Genomic DNA, 23,956 nt, shown 5'->3' on the forward strand with positions numbered 1-23,956 from the left:
GGCCTTGAGCTAGACATCAAGATACGGAGAAGTGCAAGGCAGCATCCCTTCCTTAAAGGGCTCACCCTACAGAAGAGGAGACGATAGAAGGGTGTAAGTGGGTACCATCACCCACTCCACTACTCTTGCCCCCTGGTAGTCAAAGGAGCAAAGGAAACAATGGATAACAATGGATAACAATGGATAATGATATTATCCAGGTTGTATCACATAATCCTTATTTGCATTCAGTGTCCGAAACCCCAAATAGAACTGAATGATTGAATTCTTTTCCTCAAAGGAGTTTAAAATGCCTCTTCCCTTTAGAGGCGTGTGACAGAGACTAGAGAATGGAGGGTGTCGTAAGAAGCACTTTGAATGCAGCCAGGAAGTTTGCAGACACGTTGCTATAGCCTCTCTAGCCATGCAGTGGTAATCTCAGTCCTTAGTGGAGGTTTTAGGGTCCCCTGGGTGGCTCAGTTGGTCAAGCGTCCAACTTCAGCTCAGGTCATGATCTCATGGTTGATGCGTTCAAGCCCTGTATCAGGCTCTGTGCAGACAGCTTGGAGCCTGAAGCCTGCATCAGATTTTGGGTCTCCCTCTCCCACTGCCCCTCCCCTGCTCACGCTCTCTCTCTCTCTCTCAAAAGAAAAGTAATAATCATTAAAAAAAGTTTTTTAAGTAGATTTTAAATGTTTGCTTCTACAAAGGCTGGGTCTTCACTGACCCTTGTACTAAGAGCCCAAAGGAAGAAACCAGTGTCAGTGCACACACTGGAAAGAAACAGCATGAGACAAAGGGAAAGGCAGCCAGCAGAATCTGGAGGAGAGTTGTAGACCCACCAAAAGGGAAATGGCTCCCCTGATCATAGGGCCAAAGTGAGGGCAAACTGGAAGCTGATGTCAAAACCCACTGTACAGTATGCAGGCTTGTAGACACTTTTAGGAGGGCTTTCATTCTTTTTCTTTTCACTGCGTTCCACTTAATTAAACATTAAAGCACAAATGGATGTCCCCTGTGGGGACAAATAAAGGACATCAGGAGAGGAGAAGGGAAGCCTCATGGAGAGAATCACCCAACAGAGACCCCCCTTCACAAAAAGGGGCCGATACTGATTTCCAGGGAGGAGCAGGACAAGGTTAGCTCAAATTTGGTGATGACATCACGATGAAGGACTGACCCTAAGCTTCCTGATGCTTTGATCGCTGGCAAGCATCTCGATGCATGCCCCAGAAGGAAGGGCCTTCTGATGCTGTGATCACGCCATCCCCCTTCTTTTCACCAGGAGGCACATGAAGCAGCTGTATAATTCTGTCCAGAAACCCACGGATTGTTTCAAACCAAGGATTCTTACTGTAATAAATAGCACAGAGATGCCTGTAGTTCCTTTCACCTACGTCTCTGCTAGCATTTTTTACTACAGTGTCAGAGATTTGTTTTAGAGGAAGGGGCATCATATAATTTGTGGCTATGGTCTTTAGGAGGCCAGGAAGAAGGGCAATGTGTACCATCTGAAATTAAATGGCTGTAGAATCACTTATATGAACTGCCTTTGTTGCAGAGATGTCGAAACCAAGTTTATCAGCAACACCTCCTTGGGGGCACAGACGAAAGCCGAGTCTTCAGTGAATCCAGCAGCTACCCTGTCATGTCTTAGAAGTCCTCTGAGCTTGTTAAGAGGAAACTGATTAGTTACAGTGTATGTTTCTGGGAGAGCCACCTGAATGTTGCTATATCCATAAGCAATAGCTCCATCTTTTACAATATCACATGCATGGATAATGTCAGCTCTGGTTGGAGAGATTTCAATCTCAATTCAATTCCCATAACCTATGACTTCTGACTTTAAATCCATCCTAGTCAGAAGTTTCGCAAAATTTTCTGGAATTGCTCTGGTTCCAACTTATTTGTTAATTGGATCAGATATCACCACCTCCTTTCATTAAGTCAGTTCTGGAATGGTATGTGATTTTCCATTAGGAAAAACCACCTCAGCTGATTCAATCGTGAATTGATTCTCATAATATTCACTGAACATGGTGACAATGACAGCAAGAACTATTTTTGCCTTAGTAAAGTCAGTTCCTGTGCATCCAGGGAATCCATTCTAGTATTTACTGTTAATTTGGAGTTATTTTCATTGATGATAGGCCTTAAAATGACAGCACCATTGTTATCATGGACAACTGGGTATAGTGGTTTATTTCCAAAGATATATATAAATAACATTTAAGGAGGACTTTCATTCTTGATCATGTGTTTGATTTTCATTTAACTTCTTTGTTGTTTCCATCAAGTCCTGAGTTGAGAGAACCTCTCTTGCTATTTTTGCATAGCAAACTCTGACTAGAGTAGATATGGCCATATAGCTACAATTGGCAGTTATCTATCAGGTAAGTAGAGAGTTAACTAATGGTTGCTACTCTCAGGTAAATCCCAAGGACTATCACATGGGTTTTCTCAACACATGTGATAGTAATATTCCTCTTTCAGTTGAAAAGCCAAAGCACAGAGAGGTTAATTACCTTGACCAAGTACACAAAGCCAGCCAAAGGTAGCTGGGAATTCACTGACACCAGCACTAAGAGTCAAAGCAAACAACCAGAGAGGCCAGGACCCCAGGTCTCAGCTGCCCAGTCTTGAGTTTCTGAGAAATCAAGATTGAATGCTGTTCTCCACAATTTATAGGTATCCAAACGGATACAAGATTCATAAAGATGACTGGATGGAAAATGTCCCTAGTCCTCTTGCAAAGGGGAAGTGTGATTAATATAAATAAGGGAAGGCTGAGATAAATTAGCAACTTAGAAAACATAAATAAATTTTAGAATGGATCAGAGAACATAAGACTCAAGGGAATTTGGAAGTTATCCTGCCAAACTAAATGGAGATGCTGAGGCACACAAGGATATACTGGTATAATTATTTCTGCACAACAAACTAGTGAGAGAGTATTGAATTCACTTCCCTATGTCCAGACTTAACACTCACACTACCCACACCTGGCATTTAGAGCATGCTCCACCAACTATGAATTATGATGAAGAAATTTTCATCAGAGAGAGAGAGAGAGAGAGAGAGAGAGACAGAGAGAGAGAGAGAGACAGAGAGACAGAGAGACAGATACAATTATTTTTTTTTTCCCAGGGAGTCCAGACTCTGGAAAACACTACATTTTATTGTCAAGGGAGGATGTGAGGACAAAGTCCCTGGATAAATACATAAAGGAGATTCTTTAGCTGTTGTCTTAGGCAGAGGACCAGAATAAATCCAACAACTGGTCCATTTTGTTTCCTGGAGCAAGATGTGTGACTGCAACATTTCAAGCCCTCGATGACAACTTTAATACTATTTCCAAGTTCAAAGGTTTCACTTTCTTATTTGCTATTTCTAAAGCCCTGGGCCTCTGAGCCTTGGTTTTGTCAGGACAAGACTCAGGCCTCTGAGGAGTGTGAAAGCAGATTCCGTTTTCACTCAGATCAAAGTCTCATGTGAAAACATGTCCAGGGGTAACTCAATTTTCTCTTAAACCTACTCCAGTCAGGAGCAGCTTTCGTCAAGGTCACCAGTGACCTCCATTTTGTTAACCCACCACTCTGTTCTCGGTCTTTATCGACTGTTAGCATCATGCAGCACAGTTGGTCACCCTCCTCCGTGAAGCACACTCTTTACGTGATTTCCAGCATGCTCCTCTTCCTTTCTTCCCTGGCTACTCCTCCTTGTTCTCATTTGTTGATCCCTCCTGTCTCTTCAATCTCTCAAGGTCAGAGCTGCCCAGGCTTCCATCCATGAATACTTTTCCTTCTCTACCAAGACTTCCTCCAGAAGTGATCTTAGCCAGTTTTATCATCTATACATATCACCTATGGGGTGAAAACTTCCAAATGTGATTAACTCTACCTTCAAAATATAGCCCAACCACTTTTGACCACCTCCCACACTACTCCCATCATCTCTTGCCTGAATTTTTGCAACAATAATTTGGGTCCACTCTTGCCCTTTATCATTAGCTTTTTAAGAGACAAGGCAGACAACAAAACAAAACAAAAAACAAAAACAAAAACAAAACCATGGCTTCATGCCTCTGCACTCCTGTGGTTACTTATCCCAGAGTGAAAAACCAAAGTCTTCGTCCAACTACTCACCTGCCATTTTACCCCTCTGATTCTAGCTCAGCCTACTCCGGACGTACTGGTCTCCACCTCCTCCTCACACGTGTTAAATTCAACTGAACCTCAAGGCTTTTCCACTTGCCATTTCCTCTGCCTGCAGTGTTCTTCTTCCAGATACTGCAGGCTTGATCCTTCATTTCCCTCAGGTCTCTGCTCAAAAGTCACCATGTCAACAAGTCTTCCCTGGACCACCTATATTTTATAGCAGCTCCCCTCCCTCCTCTGCATTCTCATGCACCCCTTATCTCTATGGCAGTTATCACGATTCTACAAACCATCAAAATGCTCTTCTGTTGTCTTTATGTAAACTCTATAACAACTGGGATTTTGCTTATTTAAAAATTTTTTTTAATGTTTATTTATTTTTGAGCAGGGGGGAGGGCAGAGAGAGAGGGAGACACAGAATCCAAAGCAGGCTCCAGGCTCTGAGCTGTCAGCACAGAGCCTGACGCAGGGCTCAAACCCACGCACTGCGAGATCATGACCTGAGACGAAGTCGGATGCTCAACTGACTGAGCCACCCAGGCGCCCCGGGATTTTGCTTATTATAATTTTTTTTACTATTCTTTTTCTACAACATCAAAGGATTTGTGGCACATAGTGGCTACTCAGTAAATAGTTATTGAATAAAAGAACCAAATTAGCAAATCTTGTCTAAGGATCTACAATCTAATTCAGGGAGCAATGCACTTAAAGCCACCAAGAAGAGAGGGAGTTTCTGTTCCCCACACTTGATTACTTGAGAATCAAAGCTGCCTTGATTCTTCCATCAGTACTCAAGGCTCCCTAAAGGATTCAAAAACTATTACAAGTGAATCACATCTTATGTAATTTAAGGGCACTGAAGTTAAGAGTTGAGGTCCTAGATCCAGGCTGCCTGGATCCAAAGCTCAGCTTTATTTCTTACTTGCTATGTGTCCTTGGGCAAATAACTGAACTTCTCTGTTTCTCAGATTCCTCCTTCCTCTGCAAAAGGATGATAACTGTAGTACCTACCTGATGAAGTTATTGTAAGGATTGAAGAAGACATATTACATTTAAGGTACCTAGAAAAGGACGTGGTACATAGTAAGTATTTAAGTGTTAGCTCACGTTCATTCACTAAGAACATGTTATCCAGAAAACATTGCTTTTTGTTCTCTGAGAAGTTTTTTTTAGGAAGAGGTACATATATACCATATATTCACATATACATAGATAGTGTGCATACACATGTATATGTGATCTATATGATTAGTTACAGAGATATGTGTGTATATATATATGCACATATGTAAATATATATGTATTTATTTATTTATTTATATATTTAAATATCAGCTTACTTTCTTCCTGTGTCTTGTCTCCTGTGTCCCACATAAACCATGAAGCAGGTCTCAGTACTTCTTTTCTTTCTTTCCAAATACGATCCACTTCACCAAATATTAATGAGCAGTATAAATTTTGCTTAATATTTAATAGGGGTCTTGGAAGAGAGGTCTTATATCACATATCATGCCCACACATGAAAGGTCTTCCTTAGATATTTCTCTTCTCCCCCAAAATTGCTCTTTGGCCACACCATCAGCCAGGTTTCTCCTTTTCACATTCCCATGCAGTTCCCTGCCTCTTCCATGATGACTTGGCCCATCATCTAGGCCCACAGTGCCCTTCACCCACCCTCAGCCTTTATGTTGGCTCACCCCATTTTCAGCAGGAACTCCTCTAGAGATCTGAATCTTACTTATATCTTACTCTTACATGCTGGACACCTAGCAGAGGGCCATGTTCGGTGGGCTACTAAGAGAATGAAGACATGGAAGAATCTTACGCATGGATAATCTTCTTTTACAAAGAGGAAAATTGAGCCAAGAGTATCAGTCAGTCTGTGGATCAGCCAAAAAGAGACCTCAGATTCTCCCGCCCTCCTCTGCTCCCATCCACTATGAAGACCACACACATCCAGTTCCAGCCTTTCCGTTAAACACCTGGAATGACTCTGACTTTCCTGTCTGCTCTGAAGAGCACTGTTACTCCAGGAGCCAGTCTTAGGCCACGCAGACAGCAAGCTCTCTTAATAACTGCTTCTTTTATTTCATTTCCCACTGGGAAAAACTAATCAAACACGTAGGAAGCTTAAGAATATTCCAAGGTGATTTGATTGTTCACTGGTGGCCAGTTTCAAGAAATGTACACTGATGAACACAAACACCAGTCTCCCTACCTCCCTGTACAGGCTTTGTCCAGCCTGAGCAGAGTCAGGGGCTGAGGGAAAGTGGCCCAAGAAATAGTTTCAGGAAACCAGTCTTGTTTCCTCCTTTTATCCAGAAAAGGGGGCATAGTTGGTGAGGGCCTGGATTGTGACTCTTCTCTGTGATTCTTTTCATTTCTTCTTTCTTTCTTTCTTTCTTTCTTTCTTTCTTTCTTTCTTTCTTTCTTTCTTTCTTTCTTTCTTTCTTTCTTTCTTTCTTTTTCTTTCTTTCTCTTTCTTTCTTTCTTTCTTTCTTTCTTTCTTTCTTTCTTTCTTTTGTCATAGTGAAGAATTATTTTGCATGAATGAGAGTAGAGATTAAATATCGACTCCTAAGGGTTCTTGTTTGGGCATATTTTAGGAAGGCCTTTTCCTTCCTCATTTACATGGGGAAATCATGATGAGCCTCAATACTCTGTTTAAGTGGCACATCGTAATCCCCTTTCCACATGTCCCTACAAGGCTGATCCTTGGCTTCTTACTGACAATCTACATCTGGTATGTGCATCCATACTCTGTCACTGCTCTCCATTTGCAGGCTGCACGCCCTCACAGACATTCAACTTAAGGGTAGCATCACACTATAGCCAGGATACAATCACTAGCCAATAAATGTGGTTAAATACATACACAAATAAAAAGCATACGCAGGTTCAAATTACATCTCTGCTCTAAATACTCTTTTAATATAGATATGCGTTGGTACACTAATCTAGACAGTAGACATGATAATCCCTTCACTGACCTCACAGGATTATTGAGATTATTAAATGAAATGATAGATACAAAAAAGCTTTGTAAAGGTAAAATGCCATACAAATATAAACAGGTATTGTTAAGGAATATAATAGTCTACTTAAATTTGGTTACCCAAAAATCACTCCAGGAACTTTTTTTTTTTTTTAATATCATCCAGTATAAGTTTAACAATAAAATAATTTAAATAGGAAAACAGCTGAATGAATTCATCCAGAAATGTAAATAATTTTAGCTGAGAAAAGAAACAAGTATTGGGGGGGTGCTTGGGTGGCACAGTTGGTTGAATGTCTGACTCTTGATTTCAGCTCAGGTCATGATCCCAAGGTTGTGGGATAGAACCTCGCTTTGGGCTCCACGCTCAGTGTGGAACCCACTTAAGATATTCTCTCTCTCTTGGGGTGCCTGGGTGGCTCAGTTGGTTGAGCATCTGACTTTGGCTCAGGTCATGATCTCACAGTTTGTGGGTTTGAGCCCCGCATCAGGCTCTGAGCTGACCACTTGCTCAGAGGCTGGAGCCTGCTTCAGATTCTGTATCTCCTTCTCTCTGCCCCTCCCCTGCTCACGCTTTGTCTCACTCTATTTCTCAAAAATAAATAAATGTAAAAAACAATTTAAAAACTAAAAGAGATTCTCTCTCTCTCTCTCCCCCTGCCTCTCTCCCTCACTCACGCACTTTCATAAATAGATAGATAGATAGATAGATAGATAAATAAATAAATAAATAAATAAATAGCGTTTCTTTAAAAAAAGAAACAAGCATTGGAATTTGATGTGTTATATAGTATAGAAGGAGACATGAATAAGATTCATGAGGGAATTACTGGATCGTATGGCATTCCTATTTTCAATTTTTTGAGGACCTCCATACTGTTTTCCACAGTGGTTGCACCAATTTGCATTACCCCCAACAGTGCATGAGCACTGTTTCTCCAAACCTTTTCTGCAAATCTTTGCCAAATCTTTTCTCCAAATCTTCCCTGATGCTTGTTATTGCTTGTGTTTTTGATATTAGCCAATCTGACTGAGATTTTTGCCATTTGTGACAGGAATGGACCTAGAGGGTATTACACTAAGCAAATAAGTCAGACAGAGAAAGACAAACACCATACGATGTCATTTATATGGGGAACCTAAGAAAACAAAAGATCAAAAAGCAAAAACAAACAGATTCTTAAATACAGAGAGCAAACTGGTGGTTGCCAGAGGGGAGGTGGAGGGGGGGGTGGGTAAAATAGGTGAAGCGGATTAAGAGGTACAAACTTCCAGTTATAAAATAAATAAGTCACAGAGATGAAAAACCCAGCATAGGGAATATAGTCAATAATATTGTAATCATGTGTACGGTGACAGATGGTGACTACACTTATCGTGGGGGGCACTGAATAACGTATAGAATTGCTGAATCAATATATTATACGTGTAAAATGAATACAGCATTGCATGTCAATTATACTTCAATAATGAAAAAATTCAAGATGGGAGAGGATAGGACATGATAGGATAGACAGGAAAGAAGGAGAGCACAGTAAGAAGTTGGAAAGACACACAGGCAGGGCAAGAGGAAACTTGAGTAGATTATTCAGTCCGCTCACTTCATCCTCACGACCACCTTGCAAAAATGGCAGTACAACCCAATTTACAGATAGTAAAATCCAGCAACCTGGAGAAGGAAAACAAGTTGAAGGAGGGGACTTTAAGCTCCATGAGGCTAGGAGCACATCTCCTTAATGCACATCCCCTGTGGTACATCACAATTGCTTAATACACATTTTTAAATAAAGGAATGAAGGCTGTCCAGCTGGTAAATGGCCCGGCCAGAATTTAAACCACAAGCTGATTAGCACTAAAGCCTACCAGTTCTTTCCACTATACTACAATCAAGTTTATATTAAGAGTTTGTAATTTATGAAAGCTACAAGACCAGCAAAATTCAGAAAATGGTATAATTGTCCACATCTGTGAAATAGAATAACTAGCAACCACTGAATAAATATAAATATAAACATTAACACTATGTCATAGGTCCTAAAATTTCCAGAAACAGGAACGTGTTCTGATTGACTATTTATGATAGGGTGGGCACAGGATGTTAGTGGGTGTTATTCTATTTACTTCTCATAAGTGCCTGGCTTAAATGTGAGTTAGAGAAGAGCAGTTACCCCAGAGGAGCTCCATTCCAGTAACAGATGGCTATATTTAAAAAATCAGTTTATTGACGCATAATTTACATGAAATAAAATGAACCTATTTTAAGTATACTCATTATGTTTTAGCAAATGTATACACTTATGTAGCCACCACCACAATCAAGACATAGAACATTTTCATCAACTCCCAAAAGTTGTTTTCGGATGTTTTTCAGAAAATTTCCCCTCTTCACTCCCCACTCAAGAAAAGCATCATCTGATTTTTGTCATTATAGATTATTCTAGACAGTCACATAAATTGAGTCATTATGTAATGTTTAGTCTCCGACTTCTTGTGCTTACCATACTAATTTGGAGGTGCATTCAAGTCCTTACATACACCCAAAACTTATTCCCTTTTATTGCCGTTGTTCCCTTGTATAGACCTACAACAATTTGTTTATCCATTCACTTGTTAATGAATATTTGAATTGTTTCCAGGTTTGGTTATTGTGCATAAAGCTGCTATGAGTATTCACGTACAGGTCTGGGTCTGGATGTATGTTTTAATTTCTTTTAGGTAGATATCTAGGAGTGAAATTTCTGGGCCTATGGTGATAACATACTTACCTTTATAAGAAATCGGCTATTTTCCAAAATGGCTGCACCATTTTACCACCCGCTAGCAAAGCATGAGAATTTTATTTGTTCTACAATGTCAACGCTTAGTATTCTCAAAAACTATTAGCCATTCTAGTAGGCATTCTAACTGTGGTTTTAAATTGTAATTCCCTGATGATGGTGGGCATCTGTTATGTGTTGGATTTCCCCCCAAAAAAAGATACGTTAAAGACCTAACCTGACACCCAGTATTTATAAATGTGAACTTATTTGGTAGTGAGGTCTTTGCAGATGTAATCAAGTTAAGATAAAGTCAAACTGGATTTTAGTGGGCTGTAAATCCAATGGCCAGTCCTTACAAAAAGTTCATGTAGATATACACTCTGTGCCACACTTCTCTGTTACACACAGAGAAGAATGTCATGTGAAGATGGAGGCAGAGAATGGAGTGATGTATCTACAAGTCTAGGAATGCCAAGTGTTGCCAACAACCACTTGAAGCTAAAAGAATGCTATGGAACAGCTACTTCCCCAGTGCCTTCAGAAGGAGCAGAGCCCTACTGATGCCTTGATTTCAGACTTGTAGTGTGGAGACCTATGAGAGAATCAATTTCTGTTCTATTTAGTCACCCAGTTCACAGTACTTACAAGTGCCCTAGGAACCTGAAATAGCATCTTTACATGTACCAATTGGCTAATCATATATCTTCTTTGTGAAGCAAATGTTCAAATATTTGACCCATTTAAAGTAAGATTGTTTATCTTCTTGTTATTGAGTTGTATACATATACATATACATATATATATATATATATATATATATATATATATATATGCATACATACACACTTCTGAGTACAAGTTATTTATCTGATATTTACTTTATGCATATTTTCTTTCATTCTCTGGTTTTTCTTCTCCTTAACAGCGTCTTTCAGGAGCAAACATCTTAATTTTGGTGAAGCAAAATTTATCTATTTCTCCTTATGTCTCATGCTTTGCGTCCTAAAGAACACTACCTACCTGAAGGTTATCATATTTGCTTATCTGTTTTCCTTTAGAAGTTTCATAGTTTCAGCTCTTCTGTGTGAGTCTATTATCCACTTCAAGTCATTTTGGTTTATGGTGTAAGACAAGGATCAAGTACTTTTCTTGTCATATGAATATTCGGTTATTCGGTCACTATTTGGTAAAAAGGAGTCTTTTTCTCCATGGAGTTGCTTTAGCAACTTCGGTGAAATTTGGTTAAACATGCAGTCATTCCCCATTATCTATGGTGGGTATGTTCCAAGACCCCTAGTGGATGCCTGAAACCACAGACGTACTGAACCCTATATATACTCTTTCCCTGTGCATACATATCTAAGGTAGAGTTTATAAATTAGACACAGTAAAAGATTAACAACACTAATGAATAATAAAAAAGAACACTTATAAAAACATACTGTAAAAAAAGTTATGGGAATGTGGTCTTCCTCTCTCAAGATATCTTATCATACTGCACTCACCTGTCTTCTTCTGGTGATGATGTAAGACAATGCCTGTGTGATGAGATAAAGTGAGGTAAATGACGTAGACACTGTGATGTACCATTAGGCTACTATTGACCTTCTAACAATATGTCAGGAGGAGGATCACCTAGTTTCAGACAATAGTTTATTGTGGGTAATTCAACAATGAAAAGTGAAATTGGGGATGGGGGGCACTACTCTATATGTGTGGGTCTATTTCTGGAATTTCTGTTCTGTTCCATTGAATAATATACTTGTATCAATTCTATTCTATGTTGACTACTGTAGTTTTACAGTGTTCTGAAATAAAGTATTAGAAGTCTTCCAACTTTGTCTTTCTCAATGTTGTTTTGGCTATTCTAGTGGCATTTTTTTTTTGTATTTTCATATAAATTTTAGAATAGGCTTGTCAATTTTAACGCTAAAAAAAAGCTTGCTGTGATTTTGCTTGGGACTGCATTGATCAGTGGGTCACTGGGAGAGAATGGACACATTAAAAATACTTGAGATTTCAGTCACAGAAATTAGGAAGAACAACAAATGACAGGCATCGAAATTGGAAAGAAAGGAGTAAAACTGTCACTATATGCAGATGACGTGATACTATATATAGAAAACCCTACAGTCTCCACGAAAACACTATTAGAACTAATAAATGAATTCAGTAAAGCCACAGGCTACAAAATTAGTAGACAGAAATTGGTTACATTTTTATACCCTAATAATGAGCTATCAGAAAAAAGAAATTAAGAAAACAATTCTATTTATAATTGCATCAAAAAATAAAATGTTACCTAGGAATAAATTTAGCCAAGGAAATGAAAGACCTATGATCTGAAAACTGAAAGACAATGATGAATGAAATTGAAGACAACATGAAAAAATGGAAAAATATCCTGTGCTTATGGATTGGGAGGATTAATACTGTTAAAATGTCTATACCACTCAAGGCAATCTACAGATTCAATACAAGCCCCATCAAAATGTCAACGGCATTTTTCACAGAACTAGAAAAAAAAATTGAAATTTATACAAAACCACAAAAGACTTCAAATAACTAACACAGTCTTAAGAAAGAACAAAGCTAGAGGTATTATGCATCTTGACTTTAAACTATACTCTAAAGCTATAGTAATGAAATCAGTATGGTACTGGCACAAAAACAGAAACACAGGTCAATGCAATAGGTCCTGGAAATAAATCCACACATATATGGTAAATTAATCTATGACAAAGTAGGCCAAGAATATAAAAGGGGGAAAAAGACAGTCTCTTCAATAAATGGTGCTGGGAAAACTGAACACCTACATGAAAAAGAATGAAACTGGACCACTATCTTATGCCATATATCAAAATAAATTCAAGGAGTGCCTGGGTGGCTCAGTCGGTTGGGCATCCGACTTCGGCTCAGGTCATGATCTTGCAGTCTGCAAATTCAAGCCCCATGTCGGGCTCTGCGTGACAGCTCAGAGCCCGGAGCCTGCTTCAGATTCTGTCTCCATCTCTCTCTCTGTCCCTCCCCTGCTCTCACTGTGTGTCTCTCTCTCTAAAAAATAAAATTAAAACATTAAAAAATTAAGAATAAATTCAAAATGGATTAAAACTTGAACATAAGATTCAAAGCCGTAAAACTCCCAGAAGAAACATAAGGAGTAAATTCTTGACATCAGTCTTAGCAATATATATTTTTTTGACCAGTGTCCTCAGGCAAAGGCAACAAAAACTAAAATAAACAAATAGGATTACATCAAATTAAAAACTTTTTCACAGTGAAGGAAACCATCGACACAACAAAAAGGCAAACTACTGAGTGAGAGAAGATATTTGCAAATCATACAACCAATAAGGGATTGGTTAATAAATATATCCAAAATATATTTAAAAACATACACAATGAAATATATATTAAAAAAAAAACCAGCCTGATTTAAAAATGGGCAGGGGATCTGAAGAGACATTTTCCCGAAGATGATATACACATGGACAATAGGCACATGAGAAGATGTTCAGCATCACTAAGTATCAAGGGACTGCAAATCAACACCACAATGAGATATCACCTCACATCACTTGGAATGGCTAGTATGAAAAAGACAAGAAATAGCAAGTGTTGGTAAGGACATGGAGAAACAGGAACTCTCATATATTGTTGGTGGGAATGCAAACTGGTGCAGCCACTGTGGAAAACAGCATACACGTTCCTCAAAAAATGTAAAATACAAATACCACACAATCCAGCAATTCCACTTCTGTGTATCCATCTGAAGGAAAACACTAATTCAAAGAGATACATGCACTTCTATGTTTATTATAGCATTATTTACAATAGCTAAGAAATGGGAGAAATCTAAGTGCTCATTGATACATCCATGAATAAAGAAGTGATACACACACACACACACACACACACACACACACACACACACGCACAGGAGTATTACTCAGCCATAAAAAGAATATAATCTTGCCATTTGCAACAACATAGATGGACCAAGAGGGTATTATGCTAAGTGAAACATCAGATAAAGACAGATACCATGAGATTTCACTTACATTTGTAATCTAAAAGAAAACAAAGCAAAAACAAACAAACAAAACAGAAACAGACTAATAGATGAAGGAAACAAACTGGTGGTTACCAGAAGGGGAGGGGGAGGGTAGCAAGCGAAACAGGTAAAGGAGATTAAAAGGTACAAAGTTCTAGTTATAAAATAAATAAGACATGGAGGTATATAGCATAGGGAATATGGACCACTTATGGTGGAGTTCATTTCATTTCTTTTTTTTTAAAGATTTTCTTTTTAAATAATCTCTTCACCCAACGTGGGACTCAAACTCACAACCCCGAGATCAAGAGTTGCATGCTTTTCTGACTGAGCCAGCCAGGCGCCCCATTTCCTAATGTATAAAAATGCTAAATCACTCTGATGTACAAATGAAACTAATAAGACTTTTTTTTTTGTCAATTATACTTCAATAAATTTTGAGTTTTCTAATCCAGCAACATGGTAAATCTCTTCATTTGTTTGAGTGTTTTAAAATTTCTTTCAGCAATGCTTTGTAGTTTTTGTTGTGCAGTCCTGGCGGTTTTGTAGTTAAGAAAAGTATTTTTTATTTCACTGTTTATACAGAAATACAGTAAGTTTTTGAATACTGAATTTGAATCCTGCAACCTTTAACATATAATGGGTTAATCAACTTTGCATTTCTTCTATAAATGTTGCTAACTTTTTTATTGCAAACAATTTGCCGACACATCAAACTTCTTGCCTATTTTGATGAATGTTTGACGAGAACTTGGAAAGAATGTGTAATCTGCTGCTGTTGGATTTGAGTTTTATAAAATGTCAGTATAAATTACTGAGAGAGGAGGGTTGTAATCTCTAAATTTAACTAATTTTTATTAATTTTTTATTAATTTCAGTGGTTTTATTAATTGCAGTTTTTGCTTCATGTATTTTGAAGCTCTGTTGTTCTGGGTGTAAATGTGTAGGTTGGTTATATATTCTTGACCCTTTTATCATCACGCAATGTTCATCGTTATCCCTGGCAATGTTTCTTGTCCTGAAACCTACTTTTTCTGGTTATTAATATAGCTTCTCCAGTTTTGTTATGATCTGAATAGTCTCATTATTTACTTAGACCTTATTTGTGTCTACATGTTGAAAGTGAGTTTCCTGGCGCCTGGGTGGCTCAGTCGGTTAAGCCTCCGACTTCAGCTCAGGTCATGATCTCGCGGTCCTGTCCGTGAGTTCGAGTCCTGTGTCAGGTTCTATGCTGACAGCCTGGAGCTTGCTTTGGATCCTGTGTCTCCGTCTCTCTGCCCCTCCCCTGCTTGCATTCTGTCTGTCTGTCTGTCTGTCTCTCTCTCAAAAATAAACAAATGTAAAAAAAATAATAAATAGGGGTGCCTGGGTGGCTCAGTCGGTTGAGCATCCGACTTTGGCCCAGGTTATGATCTCGCGGTCCGTGAGTTCGAGCCCCGCGTTGGGCTCTGGGCTGACGGCTCAGATCCTGGAGCCTGTTTCCAATTCTGTGTCTCCCTCTCTCTCTGCCCCTCCCCCGTTCATGCTCTGTCTCTCTCTGTCTCAGAAATAAACATTAAAAAAAATTTTTAAAAAGAAAGTGAGTTTCTTGTAGACAGTATGTACTTAGGCTTTAGTTTTAACCCAGTGTGATAATCTCTAACTTTTTACTTACACTTATATTAGTTACATTTAATGTAGTTCATTGAATTTCTTTTTTCCCCCCCTCTATATTTAATGTGTGCCTTTCCTCAGGCTTATTTTAAGATATTCATTTTATCACTGTTTTTGAGATATCTGACTGTGATGTGTCCTGGTCCAGTTTTATTTTTGTTTATCTTGCTTGATTTTCATTTAGTTTCTTTTCTCTGTGAGTTTACAGCCATCCTGAAAAAAAAATCCATCCATTATTTCCTCAAATAATTTTTCTGCTCTCTCTCTCCCCTTCTGAGATTCTAATTGTATGTATATAAATCTCTGAATATTGCCCCACTGTTTCTGTTACTGAAATTTATTTATGTATTTTTTCTCTTGTGTTTCCTTTTGGGTAATTTCTACTGCTATGTCTTAAAATTCCCTTATCTCTTCTTTAATAGTGTTTAATGTTACGCCTTTTCAGTGAATTTTAAATTTCAGATATCATAATTTTTCAACTCTATAAGTTCTATTTGAGGGGGGCCTGGGTAGCTCAGTCGGTTAAGCATCCAAGTGCAGCTCAGATTCGTTAGTTTGAGCCCTGCATCAGGCTCTGTGCTGACAGCTCAGAGCCTGGAGCCTGTTTTGGATTCTGTGTCTCCCTCTCTCTGTGCCCCTCCCTGCTCACACTCTGTTTCTTTTTCTCTCTTTCTCAAACAATTAAACATTGAAAAAATTATAAAAAATGAAGTTCTATTTGCTGTGTATACATATATACATAAATATTATATACATATAATTATGTATACATATGTATACATATAATTACATATATTAGATCAAGTCTTAAATATATTTATATATTTTTTCACTCTTCTTTCTCATGTTCAATGTTTTCTTTAAAAGACAAGCTATTATAATAGCTATTTTTAAGTCCTTGTTTATTAATTCCATCATGCCTGCCATTTCTTATTTGTTTATTTACTAACTTTATTTTTTCTTTCTTTTTTAAAAAAGTTTATTTATTTTAATTTTTGTTTATTTTCGAGAGAGAGAGAGAGAGAGAGAGAGAGAGAGAGAGAGAGCAAGCAGGGGAGGGGCAGAGAGAGAGGGAGACATAGACCCAAAGCAGGCTCCAGGCTTTGAGCTGTCAGTATAGAGCCTGACGTGGGGCTCGAACTCACAAACCATGACCTGAGCTTAAGTTGGACGCTTCATCGACTAAGCCACCTGGTGCCCCCTAACTTTATATTTTCTAATTGTAGGTCACATCTTCTTGCTTTTCCACATGCCTTACAAGTTTTGTTTGTTTGTTGTTGTTGTTGTTTTGTTTCTTAGATGTTGGCTATTATAAACGTTTCTGGTTTTTGACTTTCTTGATTTTGTTGTCTTCCTTTAAAGAGTGTCAAAGTTCATTTTGACAATTACTTGTGGATCAGCCTGATCATTTCAAGGCTTGTTTTTAAGCTTTGTCATGGCAGGTCTAGAGTAGCCATTACTCTAGAACGTGTTTAGCTCAACCACTAAGGCGTGATCCTTCTTGGGTGTCTAAGGAATTTCCTGGGTGTTGGTATCTCTCTACTTTTGATGCTCAGAACTCCAATTCCCTGGTCAGCTCTGGGAATTGTTTGGTTTACAACTCGCTAGTTATTCTTTGCTTAGCTGAGTAGGGGTGTACCCTCCATATTCATAGGTCTGTATTCAGTAAACAGCCCAAAGGGGACCCATATGCATATTTTTGGAGCTCTTCTACATGCCCACCTCTTCTCTGGATCTCTGTCCTGTTACTTTAAGACACCTCAGTTTCACTGAATTCTGATCATAACCTCCTCATCTCCATTTTGCCATGCTATGCTTGATTTCTCCTTCCGCCTGCTGCAATTCAGAAAGTACCTCTAGGCAGAAAGCAAGAACAAGCAGTTTTCACCTTGGCTGTTTCCTTGATATTAGGGATCACATTTCTGAGCTTCCTATTACCCCTCTCCTAAAATCAACTATGTTATGTACTTTGTCTAGTTTTCTAGTTGTTTACAATGCAAGGGTAAATCTGGTAATAGTTATTCTAACACGGTTGGAGTAGAAGTTCCAGAATGTTCTTTTAGGATAAAGAGCTGTTCTTGAATCCGAGAAGATTATATTTAGAATCCCAGTTATTCCATTCACTAGTTGTGATGACTATATAAAGAAATAACTTTCCCTTACCTCAGTTTATTCATCTGTAAAATTGAGATTATGGATTGTACCACATAGGATAGTTGTAAGGATGACTTGATTTAAACTCCTTCCCTCCCTCTTTCCTTCTTTGCCTTCCTTCCACAGATATTCTACAGGAGGGGAGAATCAGTAGTAGAAGACAAGAAAGCCCCTGCCTACAGTGAGTTTTCTTTTGATGAGAATAAATATGGGAACAAATATAAAAAAAAAAAGATATTTCAGATAGAGAACAATTCTATGAAAGAATAAAACAGTGATGAGATCAGTGACTGAGGAGAATAACTTCGCATATGTCCATCAGGAAAGTCCTCTCTGAGGAGACAATAAGACCTAAACAAGAATTTGCCAGGGAGATAAAAAGAACAGAAAAGTATTCCATGCACGGGGATCATCAACTGCAAAAGCTCAGAGGTAAGAACCAGCATATTTATCACAAAATATGTGTTGGGAGCAAAGCAAAAGAGGGTAGCAGTGTTATGAGGTAAACACAGAGAGATGGGTTGGGAGGGACCAATTCACATGAGGTTTTTAGGCCAAAGTTAAGGGTTATTTTAAGTGCCATGAAAACCCATCATAGAGACCTTGTCTGTTTTTGTTGTTGTTTGCTAGCAAAAGAATGATCAACATTTTAATTTTTTTAATGTTTATTTATTTTTGAGAGAGATAGAGAAAGAGAGAGAGAGAGAGAGAGAGAGAAAGAGAAGGAAAGCATGACCAGGGGAGGGGCAGAGAGAGAGGGAGACACAGAATCCAAAGCAGGCTCCAGGCTCTGAGCTGTCAACAGAGATCCCGACGCGGGGCTCGAACCCACCAACAACAAGATCATGACCTGAGCTGCACTTGGATGCTTAACCGACTGAGCCACCCAGGTGCCCCAAGAATGATAATAAAATATGATTTCTGTTTTTCCAAATCATTCCATCTCCTTTATAAAAATTCTTAACAGTGTTAACATTTTAAAAGCCTGTTGATAAAATTTGAACTCACCAATATTTATTGAGTAGACACTATATGCTCTGTGTTTGGGGAAGAGAGAAAATTTTTTCTGTCTGAATGCCAAAATTTTATTGAGAAGTTTAACTTTGTTTAACTGTGGAGACTGTGTGCCACTTTGCCCCAAGAAGAGGGGTCTGAGACCCTCAAAGCCATTTCCTAATTTTCTTACGGTTCTGATCTCTCCACCGTGCTTACCAATGACTAATGCTAAAATAGAAGAATGATACTTTAAGGAAGAAAATAATCATGCCTAATTAAGCCATCTTTAGACCTGAGGAGTGCACACTGCTAGATAGTCCCCTGGAGGTCATAGTGGGAGGCCATGGCTTCAAACTGAGTATCTATTGCAAGAACCAAAACTGGAGTCGTAGGGATTCTCAACACCTGGTGTTTCCACGTTTCAAATTAAAAAATACATACACATTATGTCAATAATAGGGTAGTTGTATTCCTTATACACTGTTAACAGAGTGATCTGGTGCACACACGGCAGAGGTATTTAAATTAAAGTTATACCAAGGAGAAGGTGAAGGTGGAAAGGCAAGAAAGATAATTGAAATAGATTATGAGAAAATTTGATAAATACTCACCAAACTAAAAATGATTATTAAGTACCATAGTCCTGTCAGAGAGGGGTATAATCTTAGCAATTTTTTACTATGTACAAAATTTCTTTAACAATTGATATACATAGATTTCTTCTTTCCTATGCATTCAAGTAGATGTGGCTTTCTATTTCGTAATTTGTTTAACATATGTCCACTGTCTAAAAAAATAGAAAATTTTGAGAAGTGCAAAATACAAAAAGAAAAAAAAATTACCCATATTTTAAAGGTATAAAAATTGTCCATATTTTGAAAAGAAGAAAACAGAAAAATATCATCATATTCTCACTACCACCCACTTTAAAGCTTCTGCCTTGTTTCTTTCCAACCTTTTGTTCTATACATATTTCATATATTTGGTATCACAGTATATATACATTTTTCCCTGCCTAATTATGTGTTCTTTTTAAAAAATGTTTGTTTGTTTATTTATTTATTTATTTATTTAGGGAGAGAGAGAGGGCATGCATGCATCCAAGAGCAGGGGAGGGACAGAGAGAGAATTCCAGCAGGCTCTGTGCTGTCAGCAGAGTCCCAGGCAGGGCCTGACCCCACAAACCATGAGATTATGACCTGAGTGAAAATCAAGAGTTAGATACTTAACCAGCTGAGCCACCCAGGTGCCTGTGCCTAATTATGTTTCCAACTTCCCTTATAACATACCTCATATTACGGACTTAATGTTACTGCTGAATAATTTTCTGTAAGACAGATATAGAATAACCATATTCTATAGGGTTGGAGATAAAATAAGGTGCTCCATTGGGACACCTGGGTGGCTCAGTCGGTGAAGCATCTGACTTCAGCTCAGGTCATGATCTTGTGGTTTGTGAGTTCAAGCCCCGCACTGGGCTCTGTACTGACAGCTCAGAGCCTGGAGCCTGCTTTGGATTCTGTGCCTCCCTCTCTCTCTCTCTCTGCCCCTCCCCCGCTCTCTCTCTCCATCTCTCTCTCTCTTTCACAAAAATAAATAAAACATTAAATTTGTTTTTAAAAATAAGGTGCTTCATTTAGGCTACTTCAATTTAAGCTATTTGTAGAGTTCAATATTAGAGTCAATGGAATGAGATCTGATGAATGCCCACTGCCACTTGGCTATGGTGTGAAAGTGTACCTAACAATACATATTAGTTGGTTATAGGCTTGGCATTCTGCTGAAGGTTTTACCTATCTGGTCTCTTTCAAATCTCGAAAACAAAAACCAAAACTCTATGAAGTGAGGATATTCCCATTTTACAGGCGAAGAAACTGAAGCTCCCAGAAAATTAGCAGTTTACCTAAATCATACAGTTGTGTAAGTCGCAGAGAAGAGACACAAACACAGGGCAATGTGATTCCAAAGTTGTTGTTGTTGTTTTACCAGACCCCAATATGGTATAGTTATAAAGCTGGGTCCTTAGATCTGCTTAAAAGAACTGAGGAAGAAAATGCACAAATGATTCAGTGCTGGTAAAACTGGGCAAAATGTAAATGTATTAAAAATATCAGATAATTTGGCCCCTTGAAGATAGTAAAACTGATCTGTCCCATCCTGGGGCAGACTTACGATTCAAACGTCTTCAGGGCACAGTTTTCCTTATTATATCAAGATAAAATATATTGGGAGATTTAAATAGACAATAGGTTCAGTGGAGAAAGCAAGTAACTTTTATTGTACTTCTAATATTCTGGGAGTCCAAAAAAACATTAACTCACTAATTCTACACACTGCAAAGCAATTATAATTAAACCTATTTTACAGCTGAGAAAATATTCTACAATGCTCATTTAATTCATACCTCCAATAATGTTGACTTTTACTACCTTGGAGGTTATTAATTTCATTCTTAGTCAAAGAGTATTTAGGACAATTATTTGCCTTTTCAGGAGGACTCCCTTGTTTCCAACTACAATGCAACAAGTTTGGAGGCGGATAATGCATCTTAAAACCAGAGAATAAAACCTGACTCATTAAGTTCTAATCAACCTCATTACACCAGCCCAATATTTTACAGGTGAAGAACATGAAAAGACAGGGCAGAGGACTTGGCTAGAGACACACAAGTTTATAAATCTCATAGCAGAGCTAGGCATTCAAACTGATGGCTTAAATCTCGAGCCACTATTTCTGTAAATCATTGATTTATGATTTCCCATATTAACCAGGGCGCTTAGATCCATGCAAACATACTTAATACATGCCTAGAGCATCAAACTGGCTAATTTCTCTAGAGATTATGTTACCATCTATGCCAATATTATGCTATAACTAAAATGCTCAATCAGTACTTAATATCTTTTAGAACCACACATCCCTGTCTTGTGCAAAATTAGTTAGTTGGTAAAGTTGTTTTGTTTAGGAAGTAGGAAAAGAGTTAAAGACAAAAGGTATTATCTTGAGTGTTTTTTAATTTTCCTAGGTAAGGAGGACATACTTTGGACAACAAGCATTGAACGCTTAATGTCACATTTCTACTCGATATCGGCAGCTACTGCTTTCTTAATGACAGTGGTAATTGGGTGTATGTAACTAGAAGTCACTACAATAAATAGATTGATTTTAGTTTGAAGCTTGAACACCACTATCTGCAATGAGTTTAGAAGCAACGTAGGGGGAGGAGTAGTTCTTTGGATGACCACAGAAAACCATTTAGCATGAATGGTTGAAAAGGACCAGTTTTCAATAAGTCAGTCTGTGCATCATCTAAATATTCTAGCAGCTACTTCTATAACTTTTGAATTTTCCCTACAAGCTTTTCTCCAAGGTTAGTCTTCATTGTTCAGAAGCTGTTTTATTTTTTAATATTCATTTGCTTCATGTCAAGATATGTGCTATTAGTAGCTAGTATTAATAAGGGCTTACTATATGCCAGGCACTGTGTTCTGTACTTTCAATGTTTTATTTTAATTTAATCCTCAATACAACCCTATTAATACTATTATTATCTCTAATTTATAAATGTGGATATGGAGTTTTTTTGAAGTTAGCTTGCCCAAGGTCACACAGCTAGGAAGAAATAATAAAACCTAGCATGTTTTGGGTTATATCTATATGCTTAACATTGATTTACACTGTTTATCTAATCTTTTAACAACCCTCGGAGATAGATATTATTATTATGCCCATTTTATTGGTGAAGAAACTGAACTCTGGAGAATGCACAGTTATAAAGTTAGTAAGTGGTAGAGGGAGGCTTTAAAACCAGGTTGACTGACACTAGAATGTGGGCTCTTTAACACATGCTTTTCCAGAATGGTGATCCTGGATTTAGACATAGTTTTGTTTGATAGCAAAGATCCCACCTTAACCACTGCTGGGCATGGTTGGATCCTGGAAGGAGCATTATGGATAAAATACCATTACTGTTTTTTTTTTTTTTTTCAATAGCTAATCCTCCACAATAGCATTAAGAAAAAAAAAAAAAAAGAAATACCTCGGGATAACTCTAACAAGATAATGCAAATTCAGATCCTGCTATCATAAAAAGAATTAATGATAGAAATTAGAAAAGACCTAAACAAATGGAAAGATAAACTATGTGAGTGAACTGGAAAACGCACTATTATTAACAAATCAATAATCTCCAAAGTATCGAAAGATTCAATGTGATTTCACTCAAAATTCTAGTAGGTACTTTTAAAAGAAATTGACAAGTTAATTACAAAATTTATATGGAAGTGTAAAGACCTATCATGACTAAAATAATTTTGAAAGAGAAGAACAAAATTGGAGGACTTAGACTATCTGATTTCAAGACTTACTATACAACAGCAGCAATCAAGACAGGGGCTATTGCTATAAAGGTAGGAAAATACATCAATGATACAGAATAGAGGGTCCAAAATACGTGTGCACATATACAGTCAACTGATTTACTAAGTAGGTGCAATGGTGGTTTAATGGAGAAAAGTCTTTTAAACAAATGGTGCCAGAACAATTAGATGTTCCTATGCAAATTAAAAAATCCCCTCATACCATATGTAAACATCAATTTGAAAATCCAGAATTGTAAAATCTCTAGAAGAAAACAGTAGAAAATCTGTGCTATCATAGGTTGGGGGGAAAATGCTTATGAAGGACGCAAAAAGTATGAACTGTAAAATACAAAATCTATAAATTGAACTTCATCAAAATTAAAAACTTCAGTTCTTCAAAAAACTATTAAGACTATAAAAGACAAAAAAAACTATAAAAGATAAACTGCATTGGGAGAAAATATTTACAAAACACGTATCTTTTAAAGGACTTGTATGCATAACACACAAAGACTTCTCACAACTCAATAAGAAGACAATTTTTAAAATGGGGAAAAGTTTAAATAAACACTTTATCAAAGAAGGGATGTAAATGACAAATCATCATAAGAAAAGATGCTCCACATAATTTATCATGAGGGAAATAAAAAATTGTAATTAGATACCACTAGACAACTATTAGAAAGGTTTTGTTAACAAAAAACCAAAACAACTGATAATACCAAGGGATGGAGAGAATGCGGATCAAGTAAAGGTATTATTTACTGTATCACTGGTTGGATGCGAACGTTACATTCACTTTGGAAAACAGTTTAGCAGTTTCTTATGAAGCTAACATATACTTACTT

The 23,956-nt window shown here is 37.7% G+C and overlaps 1 protein-coding gene and 1 pseudogene across 17 annotated transcripts in view; both read right to left on the reverse strand.

Annotated features, from left to right (window-relative positions):
• DAB1 (DAB adaptor protein 1) overlaps nt 1–23,956 on the reverse strand; it is a 1,138,205-nt gene that overhangs the window by 693,215 nt on the left and 421,034 nt on the right. The gene's annotated exons all lie outside the window — the stretch shown is intronic.
• Nucleotides 620–3,020, reverse strand: LOC101096749 (annotated as a pseudogene).

This window comes from Felis catus, chromosome C1, assembly GCF_018350175.1.
Source record: "Felis catus isolate Fca126 chromosome C1, F.catus_Fca126_mat1.0, whole genome shotgun sequence".
Classification (NCBI taxonomy): domain Eukaryota; kingdom Metazoa; phylum Chordata; class Mammalia; order Carnivora; family Felidae; genus Felis; species Felis catus.